This window comes from Camelus bactrianus, chromosome 28, assembly GCF_048773025.1.
Source record: "Camelus bactrianus isolate YW-2024 breed Bactrian camel chromosome 28, ASM4877302v1, whole genome shotgun sequence".
In the NCBI taxonomy this organism is placed as follows: domain Eukaryota; kingdom Metazoa; phylum Chordata; class Mammalia; order Artiodactyla; family Camelidae; genus Camelus; species Camelus bactrianus.
The window spans coordinates 8052339-8066553 of record NC_133566.1 but is presented as its reverse complement, the minus strand read 5'-3'; the positions used below and the strand labels follow the sequence as shown (position 1 = coordinate 8066553).

At 45.1% G+C, this 14215-nt stretch overlaps 1 long non-coding RNA gene across 8 annotated transcripts in view; it reads right to left on the bottom strand.

Moving 5' to 3' along the window:
* The window catches only part of LOC141575409 (uncharacterized), a 65724-nt gene extending 55274 nt beyond the window's left edge, over positions 1-10450 (bottom strand). For 7 of the 8 annotated variants that reach the window (XR_012502934.1, XR_012502935.1, XR_012502937.1 and 4 more), the window contains exon 1: positions 10082-10450. This is a non-coding gene — a long non-coding RNA (uncharacterized LOC141575409). The remainder of the gene's footprint in view (positions 1-10081) is intronic. The other variant, XR_012502936.1, reaches the window with a different exon arrangement.
* Positions 10451-14215: the final 3765 nt, after the last annotated feature.

Here is a 14215-nt window from a genome sequence, read left to right as displayed (position 1 = left end):
TGGAGAAGGAGGAGAGGGGAGGCAGGAAGGGGGTAGGGGATTGAGAGGTAAAAAGTACTATGTATAAAATGGATAGGTTACAGGGCTGTATCATACAGCACAGGGGAATATAGCCATTATTTTATGGTGATTTTAAATGGAATATAATCTATAAAAATATTGAGCCTCAGTATTTTACACCTGAAACTAATATGATGTAAATCAACTACTCAATTACAAAATTTTTAACCAAAGTTTTCTTTTCATATTATTTGCAATGTTACAAGCCACCACTCTCAATAGAAACATAGTGCCAGTCACAATTTTCCAGTAATCCCATTTAGAATATAAAAAGGAACAAGTGAATTCCAGTAATAATTATATTTATCCCAAAATATCCAATATATTATCATTTCAAAAGTGTGATTAACACTTTTAAACTTATTAATAAATATTTTACATTATTTTTGTTGTAAGAAGTCTTGAAAATCTATTATGTATTTTCCACTTATAGAACATCTTAATTCACAATAGCTACATGTGGCTGGTGGCTACCATACTAGACAGAGCAGATTACACCATTCACACTTCTGATAAATTACCTGCTCTTACTTATTTAAAAAACTTGCAGAAAAGGACTTAGGTATTCCCTATATCAAACAAAGCAACCTTGACGGGTGGGGAGTATCTTCATTATAAAGTGAAAAATAAAGGTAAGAAAGCCACGGTTACATGTATGTTAATGTAACAATACCATCTTAATTCAATCAGGACTTTACAATCTTTCTTCATATGCCAAGGGTTCACTGTCATTGTGCAATGTTTTTCACTATTATCATCTTTGGAATTGAGAGGCTTCTGATGACCCTGCTTTGTGCATCTGTACATAAAAGAAAATAACCAATCAGAGGAAAAGGCATTATTAAAGATAATTTAGGGGGGAGGGTATAGCTCAAGTGAAAGATCATATTCTTAGCATGCATAAGGGCCTGGGTTCAATCCCCAGTACTTCTTCTAGAAATAAAATAAATAAATAAAAACCTAATTACCACCCCCCTGCAAAAAATTAATTAATTACTTTAACTAAATTTTAAAAAAGATAATTTAGTGCAGGTTTATCAAGCTACAAGAGCTACAATGAATGCTCCTCCCCCCATTAATTTAGAAGAAGTCTCACAGTATTTCCCAACATAAAGGCTAAAATATAATTCAGAACACTTTCTGATGGTCAGCATGATTTTAACAAAAAAGCAGATAATTACCTCCCTGGTGTCAAAGCTCTGTCAGAGATGGGCATAGAAAATTTAGTAAAAATGATTTTGCATCTACCTTTGAAAGAAATGCTGAGAAATGATCTTTTCTTTTGGAAATTAGTCTGCTTTTACATTCTGCAGTAGGCATACATGTTTACAAACCAGGCAGGAACTGGATCATATTTTACACATATTTTAGAAACTGATTTGAATTTTGCTCTCTACCTGCAAGGCTATTTCTTAGGTAATAACATAAGCTGGCCACTATACTAAACTTTGTTTCCCTGTTTGCTTAATCCTCACAACAACTCTGTAAGATGCTATTATTACCCCCATATAACAGATAAAGAGCTTGAGGCAGAAAATAATTTGTGTAACTTGGTAAATGGTGGAGCTGGGTAAGACTGCAGCCAGTCTGACACTCAAGTCCATTCTTCTGACCGATGTCTGATACTGCTGCCTACATTCAGCAATGACAGCTGATTTCATATTTAAGTGTGTCATTTCTAAAAGTGCAAAGCTATATTAGTACTGCTGTGTAAATTAGTCTTTTGAGATGTGATTGCCAAAAAAACAAAAACAAATAGTATCAGGGTGCCACTGAGGGGAGGGTGAACTGAATATGGACAGACACAAGGGGACTTTTTGAGGACACAGTTGCACAACTCTAGAAATAGCTAAAATGGCTGACTTGTACAATTATAATGTGTGAATTTTATGGCCTGTAAATTACACCTTAATACAGCTATTAAATTAAGAACCTGGGATACCAAATTAAGACTAAAACACATATATATCACACAAAGAACAAGAGGCAAATATTATTTACTGCACCATTTTCCTTCATGCAGCTTCCTTTCCTCACCCGTTCCTGAAAGGATGATTCAGTTTTAAAATAGTCTTTTAATTTATTCAGCAAATTATTTTTGACTGCCTACTATGTACCCAGGACTAGTCTAGGCACTTGGAATAGATCAATAAACAAAACAAAAGTCCTGTCCTCACGAAGCTTGGTTGGAGTCTAGCTGGGGTGGGGGGTGGAGATGACAATTCACACAACACAGCACCAGAGGAGGTGGCATGTTAGGAAAGAGGAACCATGGAAAAAAGAAAGAATGGCAAGTTAAATAGGGTTGAGGGTATGGGATGAGGATGATGTTGTATTAAATACCAGAGCAGGCCACACTGAGGACTGAGTTTAGGACTAGGACTAGGAGGTGAGAAGTCCCAGGTGGACGGAATAACCATCACCAAGTTCAGCACGCACCTCGCATGTTCCAGAATGTGGGCACGTCTGGAGCTGCGGAGAAGGGTCAGTGCAGATACTGTATGGCCTTGGAGGACGTTGTAAGGACTGTGGCTTTCACCCGGAGTGATATGGGAGGCACTGCAGAAGGACGACAGGATCTAACTTAGGTTTTCAAGGCTCACTTGAGTGCCGGGTGAGAATAGTCGAAATGGGTCAGATATTAAAAGAGGGAAGACATTGAGAAGGGCTGTGCAGAAGGAGAGGACAGTGGCTCAGGGCAGGGAAGCAGCAGTGGAGGCAGGAGCCATGGTGAGAAGCGGCTGGGTTCTGGATATGTTTTAAAGGCAGTGTTAAACCAGATCTATTGACAGAATTCATGGGGTATGTCAGTGAAAGTCAGAATAACTCCAAGATTTTTGACCCAATCAGCAGGAAGGATTAAGTACCCACTAACTGAATGGGGGAGGCTGCAGAAAGAACCAGTTTGGGGGTAGGAGGACCAAGAGCTCAGTTTTTACACATGTTGGTTTTAAGATATCAGAGTTCCAAGTGAAGATGACAAATCAGCAGAAGATTGTAAGAGCCCAGAGTTGGAGAGAAAAAGTCTAGCGGGAGACAGAAATGTGGGAATCATGGGTCACACAGGTGGCAGAGGAAGACATGAAACCCAGGTACTCAAACATAAGATAACCTGGCATTAACCATAGAAGTTATCCTTGAGGGCCTGCCTACTAGGTGTGGATATCAGTCCTTTTTTCTGACCACTCGAGTTTTAAAAAGGAACTTACAAAGAATTCTTTCAAGACAATGCCTCCAGTGGGTGGGTCCAGAGCGGGAGTGGGAGAATGGGATGGTGCACGCTACTCCCTATGGCAGAATGTGTGTGTGTGTGTGTGTGTGTGTGTGTGTGTACACATGTGTGTGTGTGCAAGGGGATGAGTTACACCTGGCTTAAGAAAAAGAGCTAGTAAGTCTAGAAGCTGAAAGATGAAAGAACATCCAGATCTGGTAGAGGGAACAGGGGAAACACTGTATACTGTAAGACATATCCCCATAATGCCATTTCCCATCATCCTTTCATCAGGAACACAGTTGGAAAGGGGGGAATTATGTAGATACGCGTGACGTACACAAACTTTCTGACTATGTAACACTGAATATCTACATATGTAGCAAGATAATGATATTTATATCTGCTTCAAGTTTAATAACAAGTTCCCAACAGAGGGAAAATAAAATATTAAGGACTGGTAGAAGTATCATAGAAGGCCTTTCAATGCTCAGAATGGAAGCAAAAGCAGCTTCACCCCACAAAGAATGTCATTAAGGGTCAAGAATATTTATATTTTCTTAAGAAATTGAGAGTTACAACTTCCTGCTTTAAAGAATTAACTTTAAGACAGATACCATACTATAAGCAACGTCTATACTGGTGCTTTCTTAAAGCTATTTTTAGTTCCTGCTTGTTCTGATGTACTCCAGAAACTCTGCAAAGAAAACCTTCTATTCAAAGGCTTGAAGGTATAAAAAAAGAAATAACACTGTATTCTTTTAAGTGTTCTCTGTACTGAAAGTCACTTGCAAATGCAGCACCCTGCCACAGGGCTACATTTTTAACAATAAGTCCTTTGCGCAATTTTTCAATCGCTATGTGACTTTGTGTCAGTCTCTCACTCAGAAGCAGAATGCAGTACCAGAAAATGACATGTCATGTCTAAAACTACAGATGTGGAAGATGTACGTACACCAGGACATAGCTAAGTGGGAGGGTGAGGTTTACCTTTTAAGTTACCGTAAGAGCCATTACACATGCTCCCTGCTTCCCCTGTGAAGAGATAGTCTTTTCCAGAAAAGCTCTCATTCTGAGAACTGTCTTCTTTAAAATATTTGGAGATTCTTTTTTAAGGTTGTTTCACTTTTATGTCTTTCCCCAAATCTACATCCCATAACAAGTGTTAAAATTATCCAAAAGCCTATTGTTACAGAACATACTCTAAAAAGCTAAGGTTTCTCAGGGTTTGGATCCCAGAATTCTGCTACCAGATAATCCTAAAGCCTTCCTCCCATAACTGACTCTTCTGCCAATTCCCAGCTGCAGGCAAGGTCGGCTTCTCAGACCAGGTAACTGTCTAACTGTCTACAAACACCCTACTGCCAGTAAAGGAACTCTCAGACAGGAAGCAAACATAGCCCCTAGTGAGGGTTGCCTCCTTCAAACAATCAAGATGCCATCACCAAGCAAATATTTAAACCTACTGCAAAACTTCTGAAGACATCTTACAAACAATATAGTTTCTATAGCATACTATTTGCTCTGGAACAGTGATTTCCAATGGGGGTAACATAGGACCCCATTACCCAAGCAATTTTTTAAAACTGCACACAACCGTCCCTCTTCACGTGAGGATTCAGGCAAGCCAGTCTTACAGGTCTAGGTGTAACAGAATGACAGCACCTCTAGGAGTAGGGTGAAAACCAGCGAGGTAGACTTTTAGTGAAAGGGGGGTGATGTAATAGGCCCCATCGCCAACTTACCTCCCACCACAGGACAATCATCTCAGATCGAGAACAAACACTTTGGGAAACAGAGGTTCTTTATGTTTTTATGGTTTTCTGGTGGAAATAATTCCCTGAGTCATGTGAAGTTGTGGCTGCAAAATTGAACAGGGGACTAGACATTTTCACATTCAGGACACAAGTAGCCCCCAGGTGGCCACCATATCTGCTCTCCCCTTTTCCTTTTCACCCCAAAAGCTGAAGGACTCTCCTGCTTGCAATGACACCCACCACTTCTCACAAATTCCTGCCAAGTTCACGTCAGCAGCCGATTGTGTCAAAGTCTCCATGTGTACTGCTTTGAAATCCCTCCATTACTTTATATCCCTTCTATTTTCTCTGTTGTCTCCCTAGCTACACTTGCATTCAGAAGCTGGTTACCACACTAACATTGCCTCTGTAATCAGTCCAGGATGTAGGAAGTAGAGATTCAACTGTAACCAGTCCCAGAATACTTGTCATGCCACTCTAGTTTCCCAACAAAATACTCTGGTATCTCTCAGCTCACCCAAAAAATCACCACATTACATAGAGGTTGTAAAAGTAGAGGGCTTTCTCTAATGGAAAACACTGTGGCTTGTGGTAGAGTTGTGATTTCAGTTTTTGCAACTAGTTACAGGCCAAAAGACATGTTCCACAAATTTTCTTCAAGCATTTGGAATTTAAACTTTTATTAGATACAGATCCGGCGGACTAACTGTCATCTATGAACATATGGTCATATTACCAAATAATGTTCATTTCTGCCTTACAGACACGTAAGCATTTGAATTACACCTGCATCCTGTTGGCCTTTAGAATTGGATGTGAAGCATCCTGTGAGACAAAAAACCTCCTATCCAGTCACAGAACACCTTACAGACAACATCATATTAATGCCACTGAATATATTAGTATAGTCCATGTATTGTTAAGTTACATCTCCAATTTCTCAGAGCTGGATAGGAAAAGTGTAGAAAAGCTGGAAAAGCCCAACTACCAAGACAGCTCAAAAGTTAAAGCAGACTCCTTCACCTCCCAGAGTGGAGGGCAGAGAGGGCATTGCCAACCACCCTGTCCTCCCCCAGGACGTGGCATGTGGGGAAGCAGGCAGGAGTGGGTGTCTGGGACTCGGAGGTGGAGAGGTGATGAAAGCAAGGGTGGAACTGCTCTGGTCCTAGAACAACAGAGCTGTAAAAAGCTCGGCTTCTGTTCAACCCGCTCCCTCTCCCGCTTTACCTCCCACCTACGTGACAAACAGAGCACAGTCAGGCACTTTCTGCCCATGACGGTGACTACTAGCAGGAAAGGGACCAGGATAAAGGCATGTCCTATAAAATATCAGTCTGATTTTAAAGACTATGTTGTAAACAATGAACAGCACTGTCAGAGTGGGATACTTGTGAGGCGCTCAACTAGGGAGGAGGAGGCTGAGGATCCATTTCCCACACTTCCATGTCTTTTATCACTCCTATTTCTGACCTTTCCTTTCCCACTTTTTGTAGCACTGCCATCACTGGCAGGTAAAGGGGCAGCAATGTGACTTGGCCGTTTGGCCGATGGGGCTACATTTCCCAGCACTGGAATGAAAAGGCACTGGAAGAGGAGCAGCTGGAAGATGTGAACCGTGGTCCTGGCCTGTGCCAAACACTAACCAGGGGACCCTGGGTTAGGCTTTTAGTCTCTCTGGGCTTCGGGCTGTTTACTTATAAAAGAAGGTTTTGTCATTCCATAAAATATATCCAGTATGAAATGTAACGTGAAAGTCAAGCATAATGACGTTCCAACTGCTTGCCTCAGGGAATGGTACAAGCACTGACACTATGTGAATGTAAACACAGAGTTAAGTAAACTGTTGAGGTATAGCGCTAAACTGAACATGGAGATAAAGTTTTATGGATTTTCTTGGCTTTCCTTATTAATTGCAACACTGAATTAATAGTTATTAGCTATACTCCACACCACCAACCCTGCAAATAAATAAAGTAGGTAAGCACTGCCTGGATGCCTGCTATTGCCCGATGCTAAGCAGGGTGAGGGGTATAAAAGAGGCTGAACACGGGAGTCTTCTCCAGTTACCAGCTAAGTGAGGAGACACACTGGAAACCACCCGGGAATGGTACCAAGTCAGTACTCAAAGCCTAGATTAAAGGCTACAGATCATAAACAGTGCAGGAATACAAAGAGGAGCTAGAAGTATTTGGAGTAAATAGGGAAGACTCTATGAAGGGGATGGGGCTCCAACTAGTTCTCAGGGCAATTCTAAGCTATTTGAACTGAGGACTGGATAGGAAAAGCCTGGTGATTCCTGGTTTTTAATAAGGCACAGGTTACCCTAGGAGGCTAAGTCACATAATGATTGACTACCTGGCTGAGATCTGGTTGTGGTAAGTCTTTGACTTCACTCTAGATGTTGGAGGGTCAAAATTGTAGGTTGACTGAAAGGGTTGGGAGAGAATATCCAAGAATTCAACAGAAGGAAAAATTCCTGTATCAGGGATGAAAGCTCTTCATCAGAGCATCAGCAATCAGAATAGACACTTGAAATCAAAAACATACAGTTCCAGAAGCTGACAAAATATGGAGGGTGATGAGAGAAAGATAAATCAAAGACCATTCCAAGCCTTTGGGTATTCAAGACCGGAAGAATGATTATCCCACTGAATAAGTGGAGACCCTGCAAGAAAAAAGATTATGAAATCAGCTTTAGACATGTTGAATCTGACATATGAGCTAAGAGTAGGTGTTCTCTAAGAAGCTCAGAATTCAAAATTGAAGCACAGATCTAGAGTACAGGCTTAAGATGCAGATGGAAAATTCATGATAAATCTCCTAAAATAAAACATAGGCAAAACATTATCTGACATAAATCTTAGCAATGTTCTCCTAGTGCAATCTACCCAGGCAATGGAAATAAGAGAAAAATATAAACAAATGGGACGCATTTAAACTCATAATTTTCTTCAAAACAAAGGCAACCATAAGTAAAACAACAACCTACGAATGGGAGAAAATATTTGCAAATGATAAGACTAACAAAGGCTTAATTTTCAGAATATATAAACAACTCATACAACTTAATAACAAAAAAACAAACAACTCAATCCAAAAATAGGCAGAAGACCTAAACCAGCATTTCTCCAATGAAGACACAAGTGGCCAATAGACACATGAAAAAATGCTCATTATGACTAATAAACAGAGAAATGCAAATCAAAACTACAATGAGGTATCAGCTCACACCAGTCAGAATGGCCATCGCTCAGAAGTTTATGAATGATAAATTCTAGAGAGGCTGTAGAGGGAAGGGAACCCTCTTATACTGCTGGTGGGAAACCAGTTTGGTGTAGTCATTATAGAAAACATGGAAATCCCTCAAAAAACTAAAAGTAGACTTATCCTATGACCCAGTAATCCCACTTCTGGTTATACAACTGGAAGGAACTCCAATGTTAAAAGATACCTGCACCCCAGTATTCATAGCACCACTGTATACAATAGCCGAGACATGGAGGCAAGCTAAATGTAGCAACAGATGCCTGGATAAAGATGTTGTGGTATATTTATACACGGGAATACTACTCTACCATGAAAAGGACAAAATAAAACCATTTGCAGCAACATGGATGGAGCTAGAGATCGTCATTCTAAGTGAAAGCAGCCAGAAACAGAAAAATACCAAATGATACCGACTTATATGTGCAATCTAAAAAAAGAGAGAAAAAGACACTGAACTCATCTACAAAACGGAAACAGACTTGCAGACTTAGTAAACAATCTTAAGGTTACCAGGGAAAGGGGATGGGAAGGGCTAAATTTGGGAGTTTGAGATTTACAAATTTTAGCCACTATATATAAAAATAGATTTTAAATAAAGTTTCTTCTGTATAGCACAGAACCCTATGTTCATTATCCAGCAATAACCTATAATGAAAAAGACGATACAGCCACCAACTGAGGAAGCAAGAGAAGAAAGGAGTTAGTTATGCTGGGCTAGAGCCCACTTCTAAAATCCTTGTCAGTCCCTGAGGCTGCACCAAGTACACTGAGCCCTCCTCCCAGGGACAAGCTGACATGACATGTGTCCTGCGACATGAGGCAGCAGATGCCGTCCCCAGGTCTGGCAGTGGGGGAGATGGGAGCAAGTCCACCTGCTCCCCCTGGGGCAGCACCCCTCCCCGAGGCGCCCGCCTCCTGAGTGCACCGAGCCTCCCTCTCAGGAACCCACTGACTTGAAATCAAGTGATCCACGAACCTGGGGCAGTGGCAGGGAGATGGGCAGTGACCTGGCAAGCTGGTTGATTTGCCCCCATCTCCCCCACGGCCTGTCCAGGGCTCGGCCTCTGCTGCTCCAGGCACGGTTCCCAGGTCAGCCTGCTCCCGGGAGTAAGGCGTGGTGTGGTCGTAGGCAGTGGCGGGTTATGGGGTCTGCACATGGGAGCCTGTGGATTTGCTTCAAACTCCCCAGCGCATAGCCTGAGCTTGGCCTCTGCTGCCCCAGGTTCGTGGAACTCAGGTTACAGGTCAGCCCGCTCCTGGAAGGCGGGTGCTGTGCTGTCAGGGAATGGCGGCGGCTGCGATGGCGGGATTGGGGCTGCCCTGTGAGAGCGCGGGGTTTGTGACCATTTCCCGCTGCTGCTGCAGCCAGCCCAGCACACTGATCGCACCGCGCCCACCTCCCAGGAGCAGCCTGACCTGTAACCTTAGTACCACAAGCCTGTGGCTTTAGAGGCCGCGCCCAAGGTCAGGCCGCGGGGAAGATGGGAGCAAATCCAGGGGCTCTCATGGGGCAGCCCCCATTCCATCCGAGGCCCCGCGCCCGCACCGCACCCGCACCGCACCCGCCTCCCAGGAGCAGGCCATGGTCTGAGGGCCAGTCGGAGATGCTCCGGAGCCGTCCGGCGCCCTCCCGCCTCCCGGGGCTGTACTTACTCTCCTAAACCCGGGTATAAGTGGCAGTAAAAACACGGGGTTCAGGAACTACTAATAGCGGTGTTACCACGAACCACAGCTGCGGCTGGGACCCGCCTCACGGTCCTAACGGGACGCGCGGCCGGGAACTCACCTCCGCACCCCTTCCTGTGCGCCTCCCCAGCCGCACAGCCCAGGCGTCACCCGCCGGCTCCCCGAGCAGCGCGCCCCCACCAGCGCCTCCTTGACTGCCTGGCAGCGGCACTTGAGCGGCGGGCAAGCGGTGGCCCAGACCCCAGTCCGTGTTCTTCTTCCAAGAGCTGGTCCAGGAGCAACCGGCTCCCGCCAGCTTCCGCGAATTCTGGGAGGGTTCTGGCGTCCGCGTGTCTGTCCGTCTGCGCTTGCGCGCCCCTCCTCCTCCCGCCCGCAGCGCAAACTGCTCGGGTGGGTCTCCTGCTTTACCGGCCCAGGCCACTGGGGCCGGGAGGAGCCAGGTGGGGCCCCTCCTGCTCGTCCCTCCGGGTCTCGTTCCCTAGAGCCTTCACCCCGCCACTGACTGGGTCCTGGCACTGAACTAGAACCACGACTGCCCTGGGCCAGGCCACACCCTGCCAGCCCCACTTCCCCTGTTCAACTTCCCCTCCCTGTTACTACCCTCCCACCCCTGGCCAGGCCCAGTCTCCCACCAGACCTTGAAGACAGGGCTCCTTCTCCTCACACCGAGGTCCCTGCCCTGACACTATCCTGCTAGGTCCTAACGTATGGCCCCTACACCCAGAAGCTTACCTCTCATGCCTCACCACAGGACCCCAACATCCTGAAATTTTCCCCCTCACCTCTCAGCCAGGTCAGTTCCACTCTGAGCAGGCCCCACACCCCTCATCCTGTACCCCCTCACCATGGGATCCCCTTCACTCTGAGTGCACCCCTACCCTGAGCTCACTCCCTCACCCCTCACCCTGTGGTTGGGGTGGGGAAATTCTGGCTCCAGTAATGATGACTACTGCCACCAGTGGGGGATCCAGCCTAGTGTGCACCTTCATAGTTAATGTCTGAGGCTACAGGACGAGGCAGGCTGGGCTGAAGGCGGTTCCAATTCCCGCCCTGGCACCCTGATCGCCGCACCCTGTGCCTCAACTGACCCGATAGGTTAGGGTGATCCCAGGCTGCCAGCCACTGTCCTGTGGGCCTTGGGTGGTTGATGGTACTGATGGTGATCTGGACCCCTAGGGCGGAGGCACTGGGCACGCGGACCTTTGGGGTGGGGGAGTTCAGAGGGTGCACTTGAGCCCAGGGGTAGACAGCAGATGGTGGGCTGTGTGCATGGGGCTGTGTTCGTGGCCTAGGCTCAGCCCAGTTGGGTGCAGGGACCTTGTTCATTCACACCAGGCCAAAGGGAAGAGGGACGGGAGCTTTTAAAGCGTCAAATTTCGGAAGCCAAGGCTGGAGAGCAAAGTAGGCAGGTGCACTGGCCAGGCCACCATGGAGCCTGCCGCGATGCTTGTTCCTTGCATCAGGGGAGACTGGTAGTTGACTGGCCAATGAGACATCCCCTGCTGTCGTACAGTTTACAGACAATTGAAGGGATTTTGACAGGTAATTTTAATCCAATAATTGTCACTTTCTCTGCGGGAGATCAGGTCCAATGTCATGGTGAATCTGGCAGGGATCCTACCTGAACTCCAGCCTGCGACAGTGGAGGACCCACCCAGGAATCATCCTCTTATTTCTCACCAAAAGTCACTGTAATAGAGAAGAACAAATCTGACTCCATATTGGATCTGTGCCTTTTCCTTTAACCCTCTTCCCTGTTTTCTAGGCTTAGTCTTGCTAGCTCTGCACCTTTTGTAAAACAATGTTGCCTTTAGGCTGAAATAAACAGGAAAGCCTATTCTCAAAACTCTGACCTTTAAGGATATTAACACTTTTGCACTTCTATAAAGATAACAAGTTGCAGATTAGAAAAATGTTGTTTTGTTGCAGGTTTTACAGGAACACCATGATCTGACCCACATGGACAGCTGCTAGGATTCCCAGAACAACGAAATCCTACACCAAGAAGTTTGCAACAACCAACCACAGCCCCTCCCCTTTTTAGTAGAAAAGGAGCCTGAAGTCTGACTTGGGGAAGATGGTTCGCCAAGATATTAGTCTGCCATTATCTCGGTCTGCAGCTGTCTACGTAGACCAGATCATAGAGCCTCTGTAAAACCTCTAACAAAACAAAAGTTATTTTCTATTCTGCAACTTGTTGTCTTTATATAAGTGCAAAAGTGGTAATATCCTTAAAGATCAGAGCCTTGAAAATAGGCTCTCCTGTATATTTCAGGTTAAAGGCAACATTGTTTTACCAAAGATACCGAGCTAGTAAGACTAAGACTAGAAAATAGGGCACGGGGTTAAAGCCAAAAGGACAGATCTTCTATGGAGTCAGAATTTTTTTTTCTATTATATTATATTCTATTTTTGTTTTAAGTTTATAAGAATAAAGTTTGGCTTTTTCCCATTTTTAATTGTGCAGTTTTAAGGAGCATTAAGTGCATTCACAATGCTGTGACACCAACACCACTTGCTTCAGACTATTTGCTTCCTCAAAGTAAAAGCTTGTATACAAAGAGAACCCCACATCCTACCGCCCCCAGACCATGACAAGCCCTTATCCCCTTTGTCTCTCTCTGTCTTTACCTATTCTGGAGGTTCCCTATCAATGAAATCATATAAAAGGTGGCTGTTGTTTGTTTGTTTGCCCACATATCTTAAGTATGGACGGGTGAATTTTTTGTTTGTTTGTTTGTTTTTACGTGAATTAGCATTTTTGTATTTTGAGAGGAAAATCCAGATGGATTAAAGATGAGACATACCAAATGAAGCCCTTTTAGTAACTCTGTGCATAATCTCGGGGGAGGCACTGCTGTTCTAAATGTGAAACCAGAGCCAGAAGGGAGATGCTTAGCTCTTCTTGTGACAAAATAAAACCAAACAAAAGCAGAAAACAAAGCTAAGTAAGACAGCTGGAAATACAAACCACAGCCTGGAAAAAGCTTTCCTCATGACCCAAGGTTGGAGAAAAGCTACACATCCCCATGTTCCAAAAACCTCTTGAAGCCCAGTGTTCTGAAAAGAAACAAAACACACACAGGCAGTTCCAACGAGAGGCAGTGCAGGTGGCCGGTGTGTGCTAGAGATGCTCAACCTCTCAGGTGAGGACACAGGCAGATGGACAGACTGCAGAGACAGCATTGGCCACCATCACACTGGCAGGTCTTCAGCCCGGTGACAACTAGCCCTGGTCACAGCGTGAGCAGAGAGGCCCCAGGAGGTCCCCTGGAGGGAAGAGCAAATGGACGCTCCTCTCCGGCAGAACAAGGTGCAGGATATATCAAAGTGCCACAGGTGCATCCCTTCCCTAGCAGTGCTGATCCTTAGAGAAGATACCACCAAAGTTCTTGCACAATTTTCAAAGATAATTTTTCTTTAGTAACATGAATTCAAAATAATCAATATGCCATCAAGGGATTTTCAGAAGTGACCTGCCCTGGGCCCGAACAATACACACACATATATACACACATATGCACATAAATATATACACACATACATACAGGAAAAGAGACAGACAGACTGAAACACAGAGAAGCAGGGGGAGACACAGAAACAGAGAGAGAGACAAGACAGAGAGAGAGGCACTGAGAAACAGAGACAGAGAGAAGGAACACTGGAGCTGGTAATGAGTGAAACTCACGCACATTTTCACAAGTCAGTCTGCATGTCAGAACCTGGTCTCAAAGTCCATCCACCCTCCAGTGGAGGGTGTTGGGATCACACAATAGCGTGGGAATAGAAGGGAAAAAATAGGAAGGCATTGTGGGGCAGCCCACCACAGAGGCCGAGATGGGACACTGGGCCTGTATGTCAACATGACAGAATGACCTAGGAGGTTGCATACCAGAGCGGACGATGTCACAGTTTTATTTAATTTCAGTCTTATGACTGGGAGCTGGGAAGCAAGCAGCAAGGAAAGTGACTTTCTCCAGACCCCAGGGCAAACCCAGGCCTGTGTGGCATGTGGTCTGCGCTCCGCCAGCCCTCTGTGGGGTCCTTCCTTTGCTGAGTCTGTGCACGAGCTCCCTGTGATGCCAGCCCGTGGGGGTGTCAGATGCAGTAGTTGTTTCTAGGTCTAGAGACAGGATGGCTTCTCTAGGAAGCAGGGGCCAGAATGATACCCAATGTGCCGATGGGGGATTGGGGAGACCCTGAGAGGCACGTGGCTTGTCCAGGGTGACCTCAC